The sequence below is a fragment of the Staurois parvus genome, unplaced genomic scaffold (genome assembly GCF_062004578.1).
Source record: "Staurois parvus isolate SC_StPar_1 unplaced genomic scaffold, SC_StPar_1.0 ptg000275l, whole genome shotgun sequence".
Taxonomy (NCBI): Eukaryota; Metazoa; Chordata; class Amphibia; order Anura; family Ranidae; genus Staurois; species Staurois parvus.
In genome coordinates this window covers 3552717-3574180 of record NW_028318071.1, presented here as the reverse complement: position 1 = coordinate 3574180, position 21464 = coordinate 3552717, and the positions used below count along the sequence as shown (strand labels likewise).

Below are 21464 nucleotides of genomic sequence, written 5' to 3'. Positions count from 1 at the left end.
TGCCAGCTTAGTGACCAAAATAGACTAAACATCCACTGCAGTATGATGCAAGTTATAAAATAGCATGAGTGACAGCCAGTAGTGCAAAATAATATCAGCTCTGATTCCAAGTTACTGAAATGGCAAGTCAGGCTCAAGCAATCTGCAGTATAATAGCACTTGGTATCTGGTAATTACAATGCAGGCAAATGGCAAAAAGCAGAGTGCAAGGAATTTCCAGAGTGTCAGGGCACTTGTCAGCACACAGAGTCAGTATAGTGCTGGTAAAAAAACACATGTAATTGGAATTCCAAAATGGCCACCAGCCTGAACATGTGGCTACGGTGGAATGACATCAGCACAGCAGGCTCCTCCCTGACAAGTTTCGTGCTAAGGCACGTTTTCAAAGGGAACGTGCCTTAGCACGAATAACGTGCCTTAGCACAAAACTTGTCAGGGAGGAGCCTGCTGTGCTGATGTCATTCCACCATAGCCACGTGTTCAGGCTGGTGGCCATTTTGGAATTCCAATTACATGTGTTTTTTTACCAGCACTATACTGACTCTGTGTGCTGACAAGTGCCCTGACACTCTGGAAATTCCTTGCACTCTGCTTTTTTGCCATTTGCCTGCATTGTAATTACCAGATACCAAGTGCTATTATACTGCAGATTGCATGAGCCTGACTTGCCATTTCAGTAACTTGGAATCAGCGCTGATATTATTTTATACTATTGGCTGTCACTCATGCTATTTTATAACTTGCATCATACTGCAGTGGATGTTTAGTCTATTTTGGTCACTAAGCTGGCAATTTAGACTACTGAGCATTTTTTTATCACTTTGAAATCTGACCTTTTTGTACCAAATGTTTTTGGAGATAAGCTGAATATTTTTGATTAAAATACTACACTATGAAAGCACTTTTGTTTGGTGGCCCTTTTTACTTTGAGCCATCTAAGGTGGATGTTTGGTCGCTTTTGATCGATACGGGCGAGAGCCCGTAGGAGGAGCTGTTCTTGCATGCTGAGATGGTCCAAGCTGTGAGGTCTGGATTATCTTCCTTGTATGCTGAGTGTTCCAGTGGAGCCCCTACCCCTGCCAGTGCCCTGATGACTACTAGTACCTGTCTGGATAATTAACATACATGCGCACTTACTTTGCGCTTCTGCTGAGTGCAAACACATTTATTCCTTATCACGGAAGTCACAAGCACCATCATCTGTTTAATTATCATCATGGACTAATTTTATATTATCAACATTGTTGTCTGTACCACTCACTTATTTGTGTGTTATTTATCCATTTACCATATTTCTTGTCATTATTTGGCGACACTTCTTGCCACAGGATTTAGCACCCATTGGTACATATGTTTATCACTTTGTCACTTTATTTATTTACTATAGTTCTTAGCGCTGCATTTTTGATTTTATATTGTTTTGAGGATCAAGGAGTTTATCCTTATGCTAGCTGCTGTTTTATACAGAGCGCTCACTTTCTACCAGTTTTTTTTAGTTATCATATAACTGTTGTGGCAGTGATCAGGGACACTGGCTGGTGACAGTATGAAAAAAATAATTATAATTTTTAAAAAAAAAAATTTATATTTTATTTTTTTTTTATTAAATGTCTTCTTTTTTTAAGATTTTTTTATATTTCACTATGACCAAAGTAGTATAATGTTACTATAGTTTTTTTTGTTTTGTTTTACACAATTTGATTATAGCAAAGAATTTCTTTGCTAGAAGCAAGCATTTAACTGAATGACATCGATTCATAGAGGTTTTTTTTGTTGTGATTAGCTGTGATTGACCAAGGCTAATCACATGACACAGATAGCTGTGATTGGCCCTGCCTGTGCATGTGATTGCTGTGACCATTCATAGCTAGACACACTTGTATAAAATGGATGGCGTGAAAGGAAGCCATCCACTGTATACAACTGTCATGTGACCTGCTGTGATTGGTCACAGCAGGTCACATGGTACTGGCAACAGCGCCGGTACACAGATCTGTCATCGACCGTGTCCGAGGTACGCGGCCGGTGACAGATCTCACCACAACGCGGCCCTGCGGGCATGCGCAATGCGTTTTTTTTTAGACTTCTTGAGCTGGCAGTTTGTTAATCACATAAAAACTAAGTTCACCTTTGGAACATAGGTGGAACATACACGGCTTGTAGTTCTCAATGAACTATAAGCATGTTGAACAGCCCATATGGAGTTACAGGCAGAAAGCTGGAGGATGTGTCTGCAGGACCCCGATATTAGACCAGCGAGCCACTGATCAAAGGTGCAATACTGTGCAGGCTTCTGTAGGTAACAATAATAAATGCACTTTTCATCCTGCAAAAATGTGCATTTAATATTTTCCCTTGAAGATGAACTTAGCCTCTTAAGCCCTACTGCAGCATTTCACTGTTTACCACCCTCCAATCTAATCATAGACATTTGAAGAATAAATTGATATAAATATTTTAAATTATTAACTCAATCTTTCTTATTAGATTCAGATGTATGGATAAGGTCATCTGGAGTACAGTAGCTACCCCTGACAGCCACTGCACATCAAATGCACTGCAGCCACCACTCGGGCTGCCTTCCAGGTCTTAGGCACAGGCAGCTGTTCAGAGCAAGGGAGGCTTTTCCTATCTTCTCCTCAGCTCCAGTCAGATAACACCAAGGTGTAGCAATTGTGCATACAAAGATGGACGCGGTCCTCCATCTTGCTAAGGATCCTCCATCTTGTATCTCTCTCTCTCCTCCAAATCCGCCCTCCCTCTCTATTGAGTGACATGTGGTCTGTATGATGCAGAGATCACAGGCAGCAAGCACAGTGGGAGGGCTTCATGGTTATAAACTCCAATTAGCCTGGCCCCCGTATGTCTGCGAGACTCTTGCTTGGAAAAGGATCGTAAAACTATAAACCAGTCCTTCGCTGGGCTTCAGAGACATTCCAGATAAGCCGTAAAACAGACATGACATTCAAAATCCACTTTTCCCTATGATTTCATATCTTGGAATATGGAAGACTTACAAGGAGACCAGGAATATATATTCAGATCGGTCACTTTAATACAAGTCGCCTGATATATTACACCCCCTAGCTGACATCTACAGAAGAGCAGAAAATGATATCTCCTTAACCGTCTCAAGCAGGTATGTCATATTTCATATCTAGACGTTCAGCAGATGCTTCTGCATATTAATCTACTAGTGGCTAGGCTGCTACATGCACCAAGGGTAAGTTATGGATCATGATATAAGCTGCAAGGAACTTTGGTTCTAGCTTGGGTCTCCACCTCCAACACCCTCCCCAAATGAGGAGATTGGTTCTCTGCTTCAAAGAGACACCCTGCTGAGTTCCTAGAAAAGCTGTTCTGCTTGGAGCAGAAAGTTAAGCTAAGCTGAGCTGAGTTGAAGTTGAAGAAGCTCCCTTTTAACATCGGAACTAACTTTGGGAGAGAAGGCCGTTTTGCTCAGGAAACTTGATCTGCTTAACCCAGGACTTTTGGCAAGTACTTTATCTCTCTAAACTTCTTTCTGTTATCTCTTTGCTGTGTTATTGCTCTATGTATATTTATATATATATGTATATATATATTGGCTACATCTTTTTCTGTAAATATTGTTATTGCACCCTTTTGACCTTTTTAGTAATAAATCCTATTATCTGAAAAGTGTTGAACTGTTTCTAAAGCTCTTTATTGCAAACTAAGAACCCCTGTCTCTGAAGAGCTCTACTGTGTGTTTTAAACGTCTGCATACATCTGTCTGCGGTGACATTGTGTATACAAACGATTATTCAAACATCATAGTGTTATTGCTGATATTGTCAAATTTCCTCTTTCTCTGTACAAAAAGGAGGTGGTGGCAGTGTGAAGGGTTAATTGCATAATTAACCTGACCCAGTAAGAATCGCTCCCAGGCTGCAGGTACACAGATTGTGGTCCATTAGCTGGGCGTGACATTGTTACGCACGTGACAGCGCGGTTTTAAATTGGCTAGTCCTTCGGTCACGAGTTCGTTGAGAAGGGCTGGGGTCTGACACCATGATTGTCACACAAGGGTGCTATATACAGCCAAAGGATCTGTACTAGTGGAGCTGTACTGAGGAATTGGGGAGATCTGTATGTTGGGAAACTATACTAGTTTGAGAAGCTGTATTGGAGGAAGATATGTACTGGAAGTGGAGATCTATACTGGGGGGGAAATATGTACTGGTTTATGGTTTTGAGTTTGAATGGATGAATTGGGACTATTCTAAAGTTAATTGACTCAGCGTGTTAATTATATATAATATATTTTGAGTGGTCTTAGGGGTCTCAGCCAGCTTAGGTAAACAGACCGCTCTCAAGATTTGATTGAAGATTAGGACAAGTTTTTTTTTTTATTTCTTAGAGACCATATGTAATGAATTCCTAATTTTGATTTATTCTAGAAAATTGTAACTATATAAACATGTCTAAGAATGTCATTATTTAATGTAATGTGTTATTCATATAATGAAGGATATCAATTTAGATTTAATAAAGGTTTGTCTTAGCTTTGGAAATTACAGGAGACTTAAGCTGGGTATATATGGGCCAAAAATCGTCCAAAAATGGACAGTTTGGGAAGAACTGTCCAACTTTCAGGCTGTGTACAGCTGGCTGTTCTACAGAATCACGTCTTAATATTGGCTTTTGTTGAACTGGCATGCTGGAAAACCAGCATCCGATCAGCGTTGGCAGTGTTGCCGTGCTAACATCACTTGTGTTATTATGGCACTGTCTCAGTTTTTTTTCTAATTCAGCCCATTGGGTTTAACAGAAAAAACTTCTAGAGTGTACCACACTTTAGGAGGTAGCAGTTGGGTGTGAGAGAAGCCACTTACACCCAGACGTTTTACATAAAAAAGCTTACAGACACATCACACATGCCTACAGTTAACTCATACTTACTTTTATACATTTTTCTCTGCATTTCACTTTTGTACCTTGGATTGTTATTTGTATTTATTCTTACTTTTGTACCTTTGGTGACGAAGACTAAGAGATATTATAAGTGTTTTTATATCTAATAGATTAGCTAGCTCAGCATCCATGTACATTTTTTGTTTTGGTGCATCCCTCACTTGTTTAAAAGGGGGAGAAGACCGCGTTAGTCTGCTAACTGACTGCCAAAGTTTTGGGAGGAGATCGTAGAAACTGGATCAAGGCCATTGTATTTGACCAGCAGTACCATGCAGTGATCAGGGGAATTCAGTGGCAAGAGAAACAGAGCTGGATGCAAATGGAAAACCATCTACATTTGGTGAGTAATTAAATGTATTAATTCAATAGCTACTGAGGGCCAATTGGAATTTATAGATTTGTCTAGCCATTTTTCGGATGCCTCTTGTACACAACGTAACATGAATGTGCAATGTTGTTAAGCTAATCTTTGGATAAAAAAATCAAGATTTACAGTAAATAAATTAAAGAAAATGCTCAGAAATGTGTTGGATCTAGTAAAGCTATGAACATTTATTTGAAATTGTCTACATTGAATGTTGTTTGTGTTTTGAATCAGAATGTGTGTCTGTATTCAGTGAAGGAATGCATGATGATTTGCCTGAAGTTCTAATTGTCCAAACTGTGAAATGCTTGGTGATTACATTGAAAATCCTGAAGAAAAAAAACGTAGAACTTATTGTCAAAAATGCAAAATGATATCAAACAGATGGTCATGTTGAAAAGTGGGAAAAAGGCAGATTCAATCAGATGCTGTGCAATCATCTTACGTCCCAGAAACCTGTGAAATACAAGAAGAAGAATATGAATATGTTGGTGTGATAATACACACAAATGTATTGGATCAGGCATCATATTTTATATTGCAGATCCATCATCGGCTATTTAAAAATTTTAAAAGCATCCCAACGTATGACCCAAAGGCTGACACATTCCATAATGCAGATGCTTTTGAATCATATACTGATGGATTTGATTTGACAGATGAGCAACACAATCACTTTAAATCCTAGGTGCCCTGTCATATTTGATGAAGGCTTCCCTAGTTTCTGATTATTTATGATGATGGAGAGGAAAATTCATAGCAATGAGCTAGATAAACTGCATCAACTGTTGCTGTGCATGTCTGGAGAGGAATGTCTAACTGTGGACATTTTTGAATCCTATAGACCTTCAGATAATGATGACTGCAGAAATAAATTCTCAATTATACAAAAAGGCTATGGGAATTGATGAGGAAAATTTAGCAATGATGAATGCTTTGATCAAGAAATTCAGGTACCATACCACTTGCATTTGCTTTAGAAATTTTAAAGGACATTCAGACAAAGAATTTGGGAAAGGAGAATTGCATTGTTTCTCATGAACTACAGTGGGGCAAAAAAGTATTTAGTCAGCCACCAATTGTGCAAGTTCTCCCACTTAAAAAGATGAGAGAGGCCTGTAATTGGCATCATAGGTAGACCTCAACTATAAGAGACAAAATGAGAAAACAAATCCAGACAATCACATTGGCTGATTTGGAAAGAATTTATTTGCAAATTCTGGTGGAAAATAAGTATTTGGTCAATATCAAAAGTTCATCTCAATACTTTGTTATATATCCTTTGTTGGCAATGACAGAGGTCAAACGTTTCCTGTAAGTCTTCACAAGGTTGGCACACACTGTTGCTGGTATGTTGGCTCATTCCTCCATGCAGATCTCCTCTAGAGCAGTGATGTTTTGGGGCTGTCGCTGGGCAACACGGACGTTCAACTCCCTCCAAAGGTTTTCTATGGGGCTGAGATCTGGAGACTGGCTAGGCCACTCCAGGACCTTGAAATGCTTCTTACGAAGCCACTCCTTCATTGCCCGGGCTGTATGTTTGGGATCATTGTCATGTTGGAAGACCCAGCCACGTTTCATCTTCAATGCCCTTGCTGATGGAAGGAGGTTTGCACTCAAAATCTCACGATACATGGCCCCATTCATTCTGTCCTGTACATGGATCAGTCGTCCTGGTCCCTTTGTGGAGAAACAGCCCCAAAGCATGATGTTGCCACCCCCATGCTTCACAGTAGGTATGGTGTTCTTTGGATGCAACTCAGCATTCTCTCTCCTCCAAACACGACAAGTTGTGCTTCTACCAAACAGTTCTATTTTGGTTTCATCTGACCATATGACATTCTCTTCTGGATCATCCAAATGCTCTCTAGCAAACTTCAGACGGGCCCGGACATGTACTGGCTTAAGCAGGGGGACATGTCTGGCACTGCAGGATCTGAGTCCCTGGCGGCATAGTGTGTTACTGATGGTAGCCTTTGTTACGTTGGTCCCAGCTCTCTGCAGGTCATTCACTAGGTCCCCCCGTGTGGTCCTGGGATTTTTGCTCACCGTTCTTGTGATCATTTTGACCCCACGGGGTGAGATCTTGCGTGGAGCTCAAGATCGAGGAAGATTATCAGTGGTCTTGTATGTCTTCCATTTTCTAATTATTGCTCCCACAGTTGATTTGTTCACACCAAGCTGCTTGCCTATTGCAGATTCAGTCTTCCCAACCTGGTGCAGGTCTACAATTTTTGTTTCTGGTGTCCTTCAACAGCTCTTTGGTCTTCACCATAGTGGAGTTTGGATTGTGACTATTTGAGGTTGTGGACAGGTGTCTTTTTTTTTACTGATAATAAGTTCAAACAGGTGCCATTGATACAGGTAATGATTGCAGGACAGAGGAGCATCTTAAAGAAGAAGGTACAGGAGAGCCAGAAATCTTGCTTGTTTGTAGGTGACCAAATACTTATTTTCCACCATAATTTGCAAATAAATTCTTTCCAAATCAGCCAATGTGATTGTCTGGAGTTTTTTTCTCATTTTGTCTCTCATAGTTGAGGTCTACCTATGATGCCAATTACAGGCCTCTCTCATCTTTTTAAGTGGCAGAACTTGCACAATTGGTGGTTGACTAAATACTTTTTTGCCCCACTGTATATTCCCCCTTCTTGTCCAAATGAAACAAAATTAATTTAACCCTATGCACCACTGATAAAGCAGACCAGGGAATGGTCAACCAACAATGATGTGAATGTAAAGGACTTGCAAGCAGTTACTGTTGATAAAGAAGGATTACTTCCGACACCCTCCCTTGAAGGGAGTTAAATTCACATTGTCTAGATTATGTAGCTCCATTTAAATGGAGCTAGATTATGTAGCTCCATTTATCTAGACAAATGTGGATTTCCCTATGTCAAAGCTGAGGGATAAAGAAAAATATAAGGAAATGTCTACATTAATAACACAAGTAAGTAACAAATTAAATAACTAAGAAGCATTCACGAATGAGTAAAATGTGTATAGGAATATCATACTAGGGGATTGATTTACAAAGGCAAATAGGCTGTATGCGTTCTAAAGGAAACTTTGCAAGTATATTTGTATAATTGGTACATTTTAAAGGTAATCTTTAAACATTAATTTGCTATACATTTTATTTTCTGTGTATATACAGTATATATATTTATACATATACATACTAAGGCCAATATATACAGGAGAAAATTAAACGACAAGCCACGTCTTTGGTAGTGTCCTGTTTGGATTTTGAACTGATGATCCTAGTGCTACAAGGCAGAAGTGCCAACCGCTAAGACATCAAGCATTTTTTCATTATTTTAGGGAAGAGAATAAAAATTTGTAATTTTTTTTCTTTTAATTTGACCCCTATATTTTTTTTATTCCTATGTCCTTATATATTTAATATTTTTATATTGTTATATATCCAATGTTATTGGCATGGCCTTTGGTGACCTTGAGAAAGTGATATTTTATTGATATAGAAATTTCCTTATGTTTTTCCTAGTCTGATGAGGGGGGAAGGGGGTTTGAACCCTTGAAACTCTTTAGACCTTTGTTCCTTTGGCCATCACTGGAATAAAATGACATCTGAATGGTTAAACATTGGTGTGCCACTTAAGCTCTTCTTTCTGCTGTTTAGCATTAAACCAAGGAATTTATGGAAATTTGCTGGGGTGTAAAAGCTACCTTCCCAGTAACCAGATAACTTAAAACAACATAATTGCAATACTATTGGATAGCAACACAAAATGTATAACCTTGTGGGTTCAGCACTATCTTTCCACCTTCCCAAGCCTAAAAAAAAAAATGTAAAAAAATTAAACGTTTGATTGACACTGGAGAACAACTATCTGTGAAAGGATTAAGATTGCCATTGTTACCAGGATCATTAGTTTGCACATTTGTGGGATTTAATAAGACAGGATTTTTTTTTTTGGTACAGTATGTAGAGATGTATACATAGTTACATAGTTGGTAAAGGTGAATAAAGACAACAGTCTATCCAGTTCAACCTGTGTGTGTGTTCTCAGTTTAAGGTTAAACCGCTTCTCCTCCAATTTCATTCAGTGGATCCATGTATTCTTACACTCCCTGAGACTCAAAAATATATTCTCTATACTAGAATCATTAAGATATTTGTATATCGCTATCATATCTCCTCTCAGGCGTCTCTTCTCCAGAGAGAATAAGTTTAATGTTTGCAGTCATTCCTCGTAACTGAGGTCTTCCAGTCCCCATATTAGTTTTGTTGCCCTTCTCTGAATTCTATCCAGTTCTTGCACATCCTTCCTGAGGACTGTTGACCAGAAATGGATGGCATATTCCAGATTACAGCAAAATTAATAATATCTGTTGGGCAGGTCATAAATAGCCAGATAACAGTGACAATCTTGATTTAAACAATTTATACAAATACACAAAACCAATGGAGCCAGCAGAATAATGAAATAGGATTATTTCAAGGTACTGAAGCTGTCCTGTAACACAAATATAGTATCGATTGCAAGCAGAATTGATTAAACTGTTATCAATTGTCATATAAGAAGTTCTTCACCAAGAGGTTAATCAGGAAAGGAAATCTAATGACAAATTGTTAATGGGTAGTAGCTAAACATGATGGCCCTAGCACGTTCAGACTTTTGGTAGCCCTTCAAATGCTGAATAAATACCCCCCAAATTGTCCTTAAATTGTTGCAGAGACTCCATATATCATATCTCCACTGAATGCAAAGACCAAGGTGTTGTTGGTGACTGGTACTGCAGATAGATTCTATTCAATGCCTTTGGCCAAGGGTTGTCAATACAAATTGCGTTTACATTTCAAAACCAGGAATATATCTTTACTCAACTGCCTCAAGAACTACTGCTCTGGTTGTGTTTCACCAGGCTTTAGGTATTGTCACTAATTTTAAGATCAGATTGTCTGTTGCAATCTGTTGATTATCTTCAGCTCAGTATACAAACCGAAGAAGAACATTTAAGCCTTTTAGCAGAGTTGTTCACTCTTCTGCAAGGAACTTTTTTTCCAGAGATTTTATGGAATCTTTTGCTGAGAAAGGCAAATCCTTGTATGATATTTTGAAAAACAATGCAGAAAATTGATTTGGTCCTTGGAGTGAAGTTCTGTAAAAAGCTTTTGAAACTTGTTTCTTTAAAAGCAAGGAGGAAATGGGTGTATTTTAGGATTCTTTTTAAAGCTTTTGGTGGGTCGTCATTATGTAAAAGCAGTTAAACACATTGAGGGACTCAAAATCACTTTGTAAGCTCTAAAATTTCTTCTTGAGGAAATCATCAAGAATTTTCAATAATATTTTATCAAACGGTTGTTGGCATAATCATCTAAGCAAATACAGATTAACCACAATAGCAGATATGTGCTTCCTCAAATGATGAACCTGTCTGCAGATTGTTCTTGATACTGTGTTTTACAAAAATTATCAGGACAGTTTAAAGTTCAGTGGGAAGACCTTGCAGTCAAGACAGTGTTAGCTGCAGATAAGAAAGAGAACAGAAGTCCATAAGCAATCTTTGTTCACAGTCAATATGTTATACGATCTGTTATTGATTATTTACTAATCTGAAAGTGAAGAGGTTTTGTAAGTGTTGCTAAAAAGGTTTGAGTGCACAAGGAAAATCTAGGATCAGTTTTTAAACATGAAGATAAAAATCTCAGCAGTTGTTAAATTACCAGCACTCTAGAAAAGGAGAGTCGAGTGATTCAGTCTGAGCCAATTTCCATTAATGCAGTTAGGAAGATAGATGCACAGATCCCCTCATTTACAGAAAGGTATTAATTTCTTTCCGCTTCACGGGTTAATCATCTTCTGCTTGTTAAAACTGAATTTTGTGTAATAACTTAAAGCAGTGTTTAACACAAAAGTAAACATTAATTATATTGCAGCTTACCAATTCTTAGATGTGATGGCTGCATGAGCTTTTATTAATTCATGCAAAACCTTTACCCCCAAATAAAAAAAAATGGTTGCTGTGACTGCTTGTGTAACTGCAGTGTGAGCTGGAGTGTGGCTTCACTTTGTTAGTGTATCTAAATCTGTTAGTCCATCTAACACTCCCCTCCTGCCAGACTAACAAGGTCCATAGGTGCCCCCTATGCTTCTTCATCCAGAGTGGAGGCACTCTAATACAGGAAGTGTGGTACTGGCCAGATTACCAGGTTAAAATAAAATAAAAAAGCCTAGAAAAAAGAAAACTAATGCAGCCACCACATCTAAGGATTAGTAAACTTCAATATAATACATTTTTGGGTTTGGGTCTAACACCACATTAAATAGGGTTCTGCATTTTATTGTGCCTAAATATTTTCAGATAGATTTCACAAAGTACAGTTATGAAAGTTTAATCCGCTTAGGTAAGCAAAAATTGTAACGTTTTCTCAAAGAGAAATTTTACTGGAAAAAGATGGAAGAAACTATGAAGAATGTGATTCGGTCTTGCCTCATCTGTGCTCATGTGAATCCCAGACCAAAAGGACAGAAGTCTTAATTACAGAGAACTCCTCCTGCTGGTGGTTCATGGTCCACATTACAATTTGATTATATAGTGCCATTGTCAACAGAAAAAAAGGACTTGGATATGCTCTGATTATTGAGGATGCTTTGTTTTTGTAAAATGGATCAAAATTTTGCCTGTTCTTAACAATAGTGCACTGGCAACTGCAAAAATGTTAATTTTTCATGTCTTCCCAGTCTGGGGAATTCCAACAAGTGTCCACAATGATTACGGCATCCTACATTATATGTAAAATCATGCAGGAAATTTTTTTTTGAAACACGAGAATTTCATGTGCCATTTCATCTACATGGGTTGATGAGAATCAGAAGTACTACAACTTTAACAACACAGTATTCTCCATTTGCTGACAGGATGAAAAATGTCACTTGTGTTCCCACATAAACCTTCTCTAGCTACACCACAGAGCAATTATTAAAACAATGTGCCTGCAGATGTTTCAAGACAATCGGAACACTATCTTTCTGCATGCAGCTTCCCACATGCAGAGAACAGTACCTTCACACTCCTCAAAGTTTGAAATGGAGGACAGCTCATGATAAATGTTTTCAGAAAAACAGACCATGGAAAAGTCATTGGGAAGGGCCTTTCAAAATTTTGGACAATCTAGGAGTTAGGATACAAATCGAAAAACCTCTCAATTTTGTGAAAATGCCCATAGACCACAAAAAATTGTGAGTTCACACTGACTAATAAAAATTATTTATGCTAAGATAATGACGCTGTACTTCTTTTTCAGAAATAGCTTCTGAATTCAGGAATGGAGAGATCATGCACTTTACAAAAAAGAAGAAAACAAAAGATGATTCAAAAAGAACAAAGAGAAGAGAGAAGTAATAAGGAGAAAAAATTCACCATCTGAGGACACTTTTCTTTAGTGACAACACAAGACTATCGTAACACAACAAGATTTAATAAAGAGAAAATTGATACAGCTTTGGTTTTGTACTGAATTGATTTTCTCAAAACCTGATGACATTCACGTACAATCAATAATAAAAAACAAAATTTGAGATTCTATGTGCATGATAGCAAGACTGGTACATGGGAATGCAGTTTAATAAACATAGGGTTCTGAAGGTTTAAAAGACAATTATTCTATAATTTAGTCAGGAGAGATAGCATTTTACAGTTGCAAGAAAAAGTATGTGAACCCCTTGGGATTACGTGGAGTTTTGCATGAATTGGGCATAAAATGTGCTCTGAACTTCATCTAAGTCACAACAATAGAAGAACACAGTCTGCGGAACATAATACTACACAAACATTAGATGTTGCCATGGTTTAATTGCACATAACATGTAAACATTCACAGTGCAGGGAGGAAAAAGTATGTGAGACCCTAGATTAATGACTTCTCCCAGAGCTAATTGGAGCCAGGAGTGAGCCAACCTTGACTCCAATCAGTGTGATGATATTGGATGTGTTGCTGACAGCTGTCCTGCCCTTAAAAAACACACACCTGTTTTGGGTTTACTGGTTTCAAGAAGCACTGTCTGATGTGAACCATGCCTCGCAGAAAAGAGCTCTCAGAAGACCTACGATCAAGAATTGTTGACTTGCATGAAGCTGGAATGGGTTACAAAAGTATCTCCAAAAGCCTTGATGTTCATGTGTCCACCGTAAGACAGACGGTCTAAAAAAAGGAGAAAGTTTAGCACTGTTGCTACTCTCCCTAGGCGTGGTCGTCCTGTAAAAATGACTGCAAGAGCACAGCGCAGAATGCTGCATGAGGTAAAGAAGAATCCCAGAGTGTCAACTAAAGACCTACAGAAATCTCTGGCACATGCTAACATTTTTGTTGACACATCTACAATAAGGAAAACATTAAACAAGAATGGAGTACATGGGAGGACACCACGGAGGAAGCCATTGCTGTCCAAAAAGAATATTGCAGCACGTTTGAGGTTTGCAAAAGAGCACCTGGATGTTCCACAGCACTACTGGCAAAATATACTGTGGACAGATGAAACCAAGATTGAGTTGTTTGGGAAGAACACACAACACTATGTGTGGAGAAAAAAAGGTACAGCACACCAACATCAAAACCTCATCCCCACTGTAAAACATGGCGGAGGGAGCATCATGGTTTGGGGCTGCTTTGCTGCCTCAGGGCCTGGACGGATTGTTGTCATTGATGGGAAAATTAATTCCAGAGTTTATCAAGACATTTTGCAGGAAAACGTACGACCATCTGTCCGCCAACCGAAGCTCCACAGAGGATGGGTGATGCAACAGGACAATGACCCAAAGCATACAAGTAATTCAACAAAACAATGGCTGCAACAGCACAGAATACGCCTTCTGGAGTGGCCCAGTCAGAGTCCTGACCTCAACCCGATTGAAATGCTGTGGCATGACCTTAAGAGAGCGATTCACACCAGACATCCCAAGAATTTTGCTACACAAACAGTTTTGTGAAGAGGAGTGGTCCAAAATGACTCCAGATCGTTGTGCAGGTCTGTTCTGCAACTACAGGAAACGTTTGGTTGAGGTTATTGCTGCCAAAGGAGGGTCATCCAGTAAAGTCCGAAGGTTTCACATACGTTTTCCTCCCTGCACAGTGAATGTTTACATTTTATGTGCAATTAAACCATGGCATCATCTAATGTTTGTGTAGTATTATGTTCAGCAGACTGTGTTCTTCTATTGTTGTGACTTAGATGACGTTCAGAGCACATTTTATGCCCAATTCATGCAACTGTACATACATATATATATATATATATATATATATATATCAAGGCAAAAAAAATTAAGCACAGAATGTGTTTATTTTGACACAATCATTTAAAATTCATAGGAAGTTATTTAACTTTAAAACATCTAAATATAAATGGGAATGAAACAAAATTATACACAAAGTATTGGATTTTCAAATAACAAGAGCTTCAGTTCAAGTAACAAGCAAAATAATTATCACAATAGTAGATTTGATTATTCCATAAATAAAAGTTTCACCACAATCTTTGAAGATTATAGAAGGAAAAGATTAATTACATTTGATGTGTGGTACACAAATATGCTTGCCTCAAAATTCTTACATTTCCTAAAAAGATATGTAATTATTGAAATTAATTCTTGGTCAGTCTCTTCAATGGTACAACAAATGTAATTAAAAAAAATATTTGTGAGAATATGAATTGGACTAATTATAAAGGTATTTATCACCATAAAAGTTCTAATATAAATGATACAGGTATATATATGAATGCTGCACAAGATTAGGAAATTATCCCAAAAATTTTCTAGTGAAAATGTTATTGTAGTGTCCCGTTGAGTCTGTTTATCAATAAAATATTTATTCCTGCAAGTCCTTTTCAGATTAGAACATTCTTAACCAGATTTCTTTTATGGAAGTTTAACATTTATAAAAGGTATTGTAGGAGGAATTTTGTAAGGAGTTGGTACTAAAGGCTGCCTTACAGACAGCATAGATATCAACGCGTTAATCTTTAATCATGAAACAGGTGGCTTAGTGGGAAATAAATCTATAAATGCACAAATGAATTCCAATCATATACCAAAAATCATAATAAAATTGTCCACAATAATAGAACAATCACTCATTTTCAAGACAAGTTACTGAAAGTTTGATGTCCTGTGTATGAACAGCATTACCATTTAATTAGAGCACACTTAGAGATCCAGACAGAATAGTCCACTAATTTTAAGGTGGCACAAAATGGAATAACTGGGTTTACCCAGAAAATATGAGTTTTTTAAACATCATACAGATTTATAGATGAATAAATGGATAGGATGTAGTCAAGAAGAATGATACAGTACCCTAATGATTCCTGTAACAGAAAAAGAACTAATATTAGTTTCAGTCATTACCCTAGGATTGCCTGTAAACGATACATAGCTGATATATTATCAGTTGCAGTATATGTATTTTGCTCTAGATAGAGACATTTTAGAATTGGAACATTTAAATGTTTTAGTGTGCTTTCATCTTCATTCTAAAGTAATATGTTTCCCTAATCAGGATAAGAGTGTATATGATTCTTGTTTTCAAAATCATACGTTGTGCACAACAAGAATATAAAAATTTAAAAGATAATTTGACTCAGTTATCCATGTAGGAAACATTAAAGCCTGTTTTCAAATAATGTAAGGCACATAAAGAATTAGGGCTTATTTCTTGTCCTATGTGCATACAGAGAACATTTGTCAAGGCTTGTATTGTATAGGAAGAGACCTCCGTTACTGAAAGTTAATGAAGTGAAAATTAATATAGCTAACATTCTTAAAAGAAATGTGAGTTTTCTTCACACACATTAAAACATATCTTAACCACTTCCCTTCTGGCCCATGTATATAAACCGACGGACGGGAGCAGTGGAGGAGAGGGTGGCCTTTTTATAAATGTCCTCTCGGCTTCTCTGCCTGTGCGTGCTCCCTAGGAGCGAGCGGCACCGCGATTCAGTGCCCGATCGCTGTGTGAGGTCCTGATCATGTGATCACTTCCTGACATCATTGCTTACTACTTGTGAAATCTGTGAATGATCACAGAGGTCACATGGTACAAGGCTATTCACAACAACCTTGCACCATGTGACAAGCTGTGACCAATCACAGCATTTCTCAATGGCTGCAGGATTGCAGCCAGAGAGGAGAAATTATTGCTTTTACAGCCTTTATGGGTGTAAAGCAATCAGTGTAAAAAAAAAAAAAAATCCTCATCATCCCCCACAAGTAGTACAGTGTCACTATGGTGACACTGTACTACTAGGGTGACAGTATGTTAAAAAAAACAAATAATATAAAAAAAAAAAAACTAAAAATGTAAAAAAAAAATTGAAAAATTATAATTTTTGGTTATAAACTAATTTGGGTTATTTTATTTTTACTAAAAAGATAGATGAATACATTTCGGCCAAGACTTATAAAGAAAGATTATTTATTTGCAAAATTTTATAAGAAAAATACTTTTTTTCAAAATGTTTGAATGTTTTCATTTATATAGCAAAAAAATAAAAATCCCAGTGGTGAATAAATACCACCAAAATAAAGTTTTATCTGTCTCAAAAAAATGCTAAAAAATTCATAGTACAGTGTTGCATGACCGCACAATTGTCTGTCAAAGTGTGATAGCACTGAAAGCTGAAAATTGGCCTGGACAGGAAGGGGTGAAAGTGTCCGGACTTGACGTGGTTAATGTAGAAATAAAAACTAAACTTATTTTAGTTTTGGATAGAGCACAGAGGGATTAGAACACCTGTCAGGTTTTGTAGTGCTGTCTGTGCCCTCCGTTTGTCCTGTTTACTGTTATCACCGAGGGTGAATGAAAATACCGGAAGAGAGGGGAAATCTTTTAATGGGATTACTAGTTCTGGTGATCCTTATGACAACCAGGGATTCCTCCACTTTGAAGAAATTTTCTCTTACTACGTGTTTTGGCTATGAAACAGGAAGTGAAGGGAAATCTCTCCAATGGGACATGGAAATGGCAGGGTTACAACCCTTTACTTCCATTTTAAGCAGATGAATTTCCATGCAAAGGATGGGTTGATGTTATTCAATAGGACAGATGTTTATTAACAGAGTTACATGAAGAACTTCAGAAGGCAGATATAATTTAAAAAAATACAAGTAAAAGTACAAGAGATAGAACATGAATGGTTTGAATTTTGTGAATATAGTAAAAAGTAATGTTCATTTTAATTCCAGCCTTGCAGACTTAAGATCAGAGAGTGAAACATTTGGAACAATTACTTCAAAACCTGTGTGAATGTGATACAAATGAGGTGAATAGTTTAGATTATAAAAATATGATGAAAATCATATTTTTCAGTGGGGCATGAAAAATGAATAGATGTAATATACAGTCATGGTCAAAAATATTGGCACCTGCATTTCTGTCAGATAATGCACCACTTCACCCAGAAAATTGATGCAGTTATAAATGTTTAAGCATTCTCATGTTTATTTCTTTTGTTTGTATTGGTATGGCACAAAAAAGGGGAGAAACAAAAAGCCAAATTTTACACATTCCACAAAAACCCCAAAAATGGACTGGACAAAATTATTGGCAACGTCTCAAAATTGTAAGAAATAATTGCATTCCAATTAGGGGGTTGCAGCTGGATGCTAGGGAAGTCCCATACACAAAAGAAGTACTCTTACAAACAAAGAGCTTACAGACACATCACACACAGACACATACACACTGAATAGTACCTTATTTTACTTGTATACATTTTGTTTTGTATTACACTTTTATGTCTTTGATTGTTATTTGTATTTAATCATATTTTGTACTTTTGCTGATTTTGTGTGATCCAATAAAGTCATACAAATTTTTCATCTTGCTGGCCATTTGTTAAAATTATTGCAACATAACATAACAACTGCCTAAAGTATTAAGAAATATTATAAGGCCTTATATACAGTTGTGCTCAAAAGTTTGCATACCCTGGCAGAAATCGTGACATTTTGGCATTGATATTGAAAATATGACTGATCATGCCAAAAAATGCTCTTTTATTGAAGGATGATGATCATATGAAGCTATTTATTATCAAATAGTTGTTTGGTTCCTTTTTAAATCATGATGATAACAGAAATCACCCAAATGGCCCTGATCAAAAGTTTACATACCTTGGAATGTTTGGCCTTGGTACAGACACGCAAGGTGACATACACAGGTTAAAATGCCAATTAGAGGTTAATGTCCCACATCTGTGGCTTTTTAAATTGCAATTAGTGTCAGTGTATAAATAGTCAATGAGTGTGTTAGCTCTTACATGGAAGCACTGACTAGGCTAGATACTGAGCCATGGGGATCAGAAAAGAACTGTCAAAAGTCCTGCATAACAAGGTAATGGACCTTTATAAAGATGGAAAAGGACATAAAAAGATGTCCAAAGCCTTGAATATGCCAGTCATCACTTCCACTAAGAAGTAGAAAATTCAGGGACCTCTTGATACTAAGCCAAGTACAGGTAGACCAAGAAAGATTGCAGCCACAACTGCCAGAAGAATTGTTCGGGATACAAAGGGAAACCCATAGGTAACCACAGGGAAAATACAGGCTGCTCTGGAAAAAGACAGTGTGGTTGTTCTGAAGGAGCACATTATGATGACACTTGAACAAAAATGAGCTGCATGGTTGAGGTGCTAGAAAGAAGCCTTTACTGTATCAATGACACAAGAAGGCCTGGTTAGGCATGTCAAGGTGTTGTCAGGCATATTATAACTGGGCTTTTTTGTGGCATTGGTGCAGTAAAAGCATCTTTCTTGCAGCTCAACCAAACAGCTCATGTTTGTTCAAGTATCACCGTATTATGCTCCCTAAAAACAACCACACCCTCTTTTTCCAGAGCAGCCTGTATTTCTTTTGAGGTTGCCTGTGGGTTTTTCTTTGAATCCTGGACAATTCTTCTGTCAGTTATGGCTGCAATCTTTCTTGGTATACCTGACCTTGGCTTGGTATCAAGAGATACCCGAACGTTCCACTTCTTAATAGGTAATTTAACAGTACTGATTGGCATATTCAAGGCTTTGGACATCTTTTGATGTCCTTTTCCATCTTTATAAAGTTCTGTTACCTTGTTATGCATGACTTTTGACAGTTCTTTTCTGATCCCCATGGCTCAGTATCTAGCCTAGTCAGTGCTTCCAGGTAAGAGCTAACAAATTCATTAACTATTTATACACTGACACTAATTGCAATTTAAAAAGCCACAGATGTGGGACATTAATCTAAAATTGGCATTTTAACCCACGTGTGTCACCTTGTGTGTCTGTACCAAGGCCAAACATTCCAGGGGATGGAAACATTTAATCAGGGCAATTTGGGCAATTTCTGTTATCATTATGATTTAAAAAGGAGCCAAACAACCATTTGATAATAAATGGCTTCATATGATCATCATCCTTCAATAAAAGAGCATTTTTTGGCATGATCAGTCATATTTTCAAATCAATGCCAAAATTTCACAATTCCTGCCACACTAATTAAAATAGCAAAATAAAAATAATGATCTACAAATGACACCTTTTTACTTTCTACTCCTAAAAATCTCTTCTGCATGGGGTTCTTCTTTCGGTGCCCACATCACTCTCTGCATGACAAGGGCACATCCTATTGGCTGGACCTGGACAAAAAGTCCTAGCAGTGGAGTCAACAAAGGATGACTTTTGGGAAATGGCCAGAGCATACACATTTGCATTGATGGATTACTAGTTCTCTGCATGCAGAAACACAGGTGGCAAGGGACCCAGATAGCAGACTTGCTAGCTATTTGGAAAAACAGTTTTGCCTAGAGATTGGCTTTCAATTCTCCTTCGCATTAACTCTTCCTTGTTATCTCTTCACAGTCAAACACATGTACATCTTCCATTAAGTTAACCACTCACATTCCATAAATTCTCAGTCCCATTAATACATACAGTATTTCTCAGATTTTTAAAACAAAATATGACCATATCAAAAACTACATAAAAGATTATCATCTATGTAACAGAGGGGTGTTATCACACATTAACCCTAGCCATTTAAAATACACATTTTAAACATGTCATTAACTATTATCAAGAAAACAATTAAGATCAGTTTCATCCATTTTTATTTTGCTAGTAATTTTTGTCTCTAATTGTATTTAATATATCTTTGTTATTTACATTTTTCACTTATGACTTTTAGATCTATATAGCAAAATTATATACATGTGGTTCCAGTAGATGTCGCTGTACACCATCATTCATTGTCATCATGGAAAAGGAATAAAAGAAGTGGAATGCTGCTTCAAATAACAAAACAATTTACCAAATACACAAATTGGGTTTGCTATATTAAAGTGGAATCAAACTGCACTGGCAGCACAGCTCTGGAGGGTGTCAAAGGCAATGTAATTCTGCCATAATGTGATAATATGCTGTGCTTCCAGAACATTATGGCTAAAAACTCCTAGGGCCCAATTAAGAAAAAATGGCGGAGGTTTTCATTTCACTTTAAATTGATTGCAATGGATTTAAAAAAAAAAACAACAAACATGTTATACTTGCCTGCTTTGTGCAATGGAATTGCACAGAGTGGCCCCTAACCTCGTCTTCTCGGGTCTGTTACTGGCACTCTTGGTTCCTCCTATTCTTGGTGCGCCACCGTGGGAAGTAGCTTCCTATTGTGGCACACCTGCGGGCTCTATCTCAAGCCACGCTGCCTGTGTCCATAGACCGGATTGTATAGACAACAGTCGGAGCCAATGGCTCCCGCTGTCTCAGCAAAGCCTGTGAGAGTGGGAAGAGAAGACTGTATAGCAGCAGAGAGGCAAAGCACATTTACAAAATAAGGAGGAAAGTTTCACCAACCAAGACAAATATTCTGTGGCTTTATAGGAGACAGAATCAGCCAGAATTGGTAAACATACTGTATATGCAATATACAAATGACAATTACAGTGTCCCAGTTGGAAAGGAGAAAAATTCTGGTTAGAACCTAATATAAAAAAGGAGGTATCAAATATAAAAACATGCTGGATTCATAAGCTAGACACACTGAAACCCAACTGAATAAATTCTATAACTGATTGGTTTTCTTGATGATAGTTAATGACACACATTTAAAATTTGTATTTTTAACAGATGGTTAATATGTGTAAATACCTTTCTGTTATATACACTT

General features: G+C 37.4%; 1 protein-coding gene and 1 long non-coding RNA gene across 7 annotated transcripts in view; both read left to right on the top strand.

The window, feature by feature from the left end:
• LOC149459085 (latent-transforming growth factor beta-binding protein 3-like) overlaps positions 1 to 21464 on the top strand; it is a 999560-nt gene that overhangs the window by 458743 nt on the left and 519353 nt on the right. The window lies entirely within an intron of this gene.
• Positions 4561 to 12769, top strand: LOC149459088 (uncharacterized). The gene is made up of 2 exons (XR_016313359.1): positions 4561 to 5275; positions 12573 to 12769. It is a non-coding gene; the product is annotated as an uncharacterized LOC149459088 (long non-coding RNA).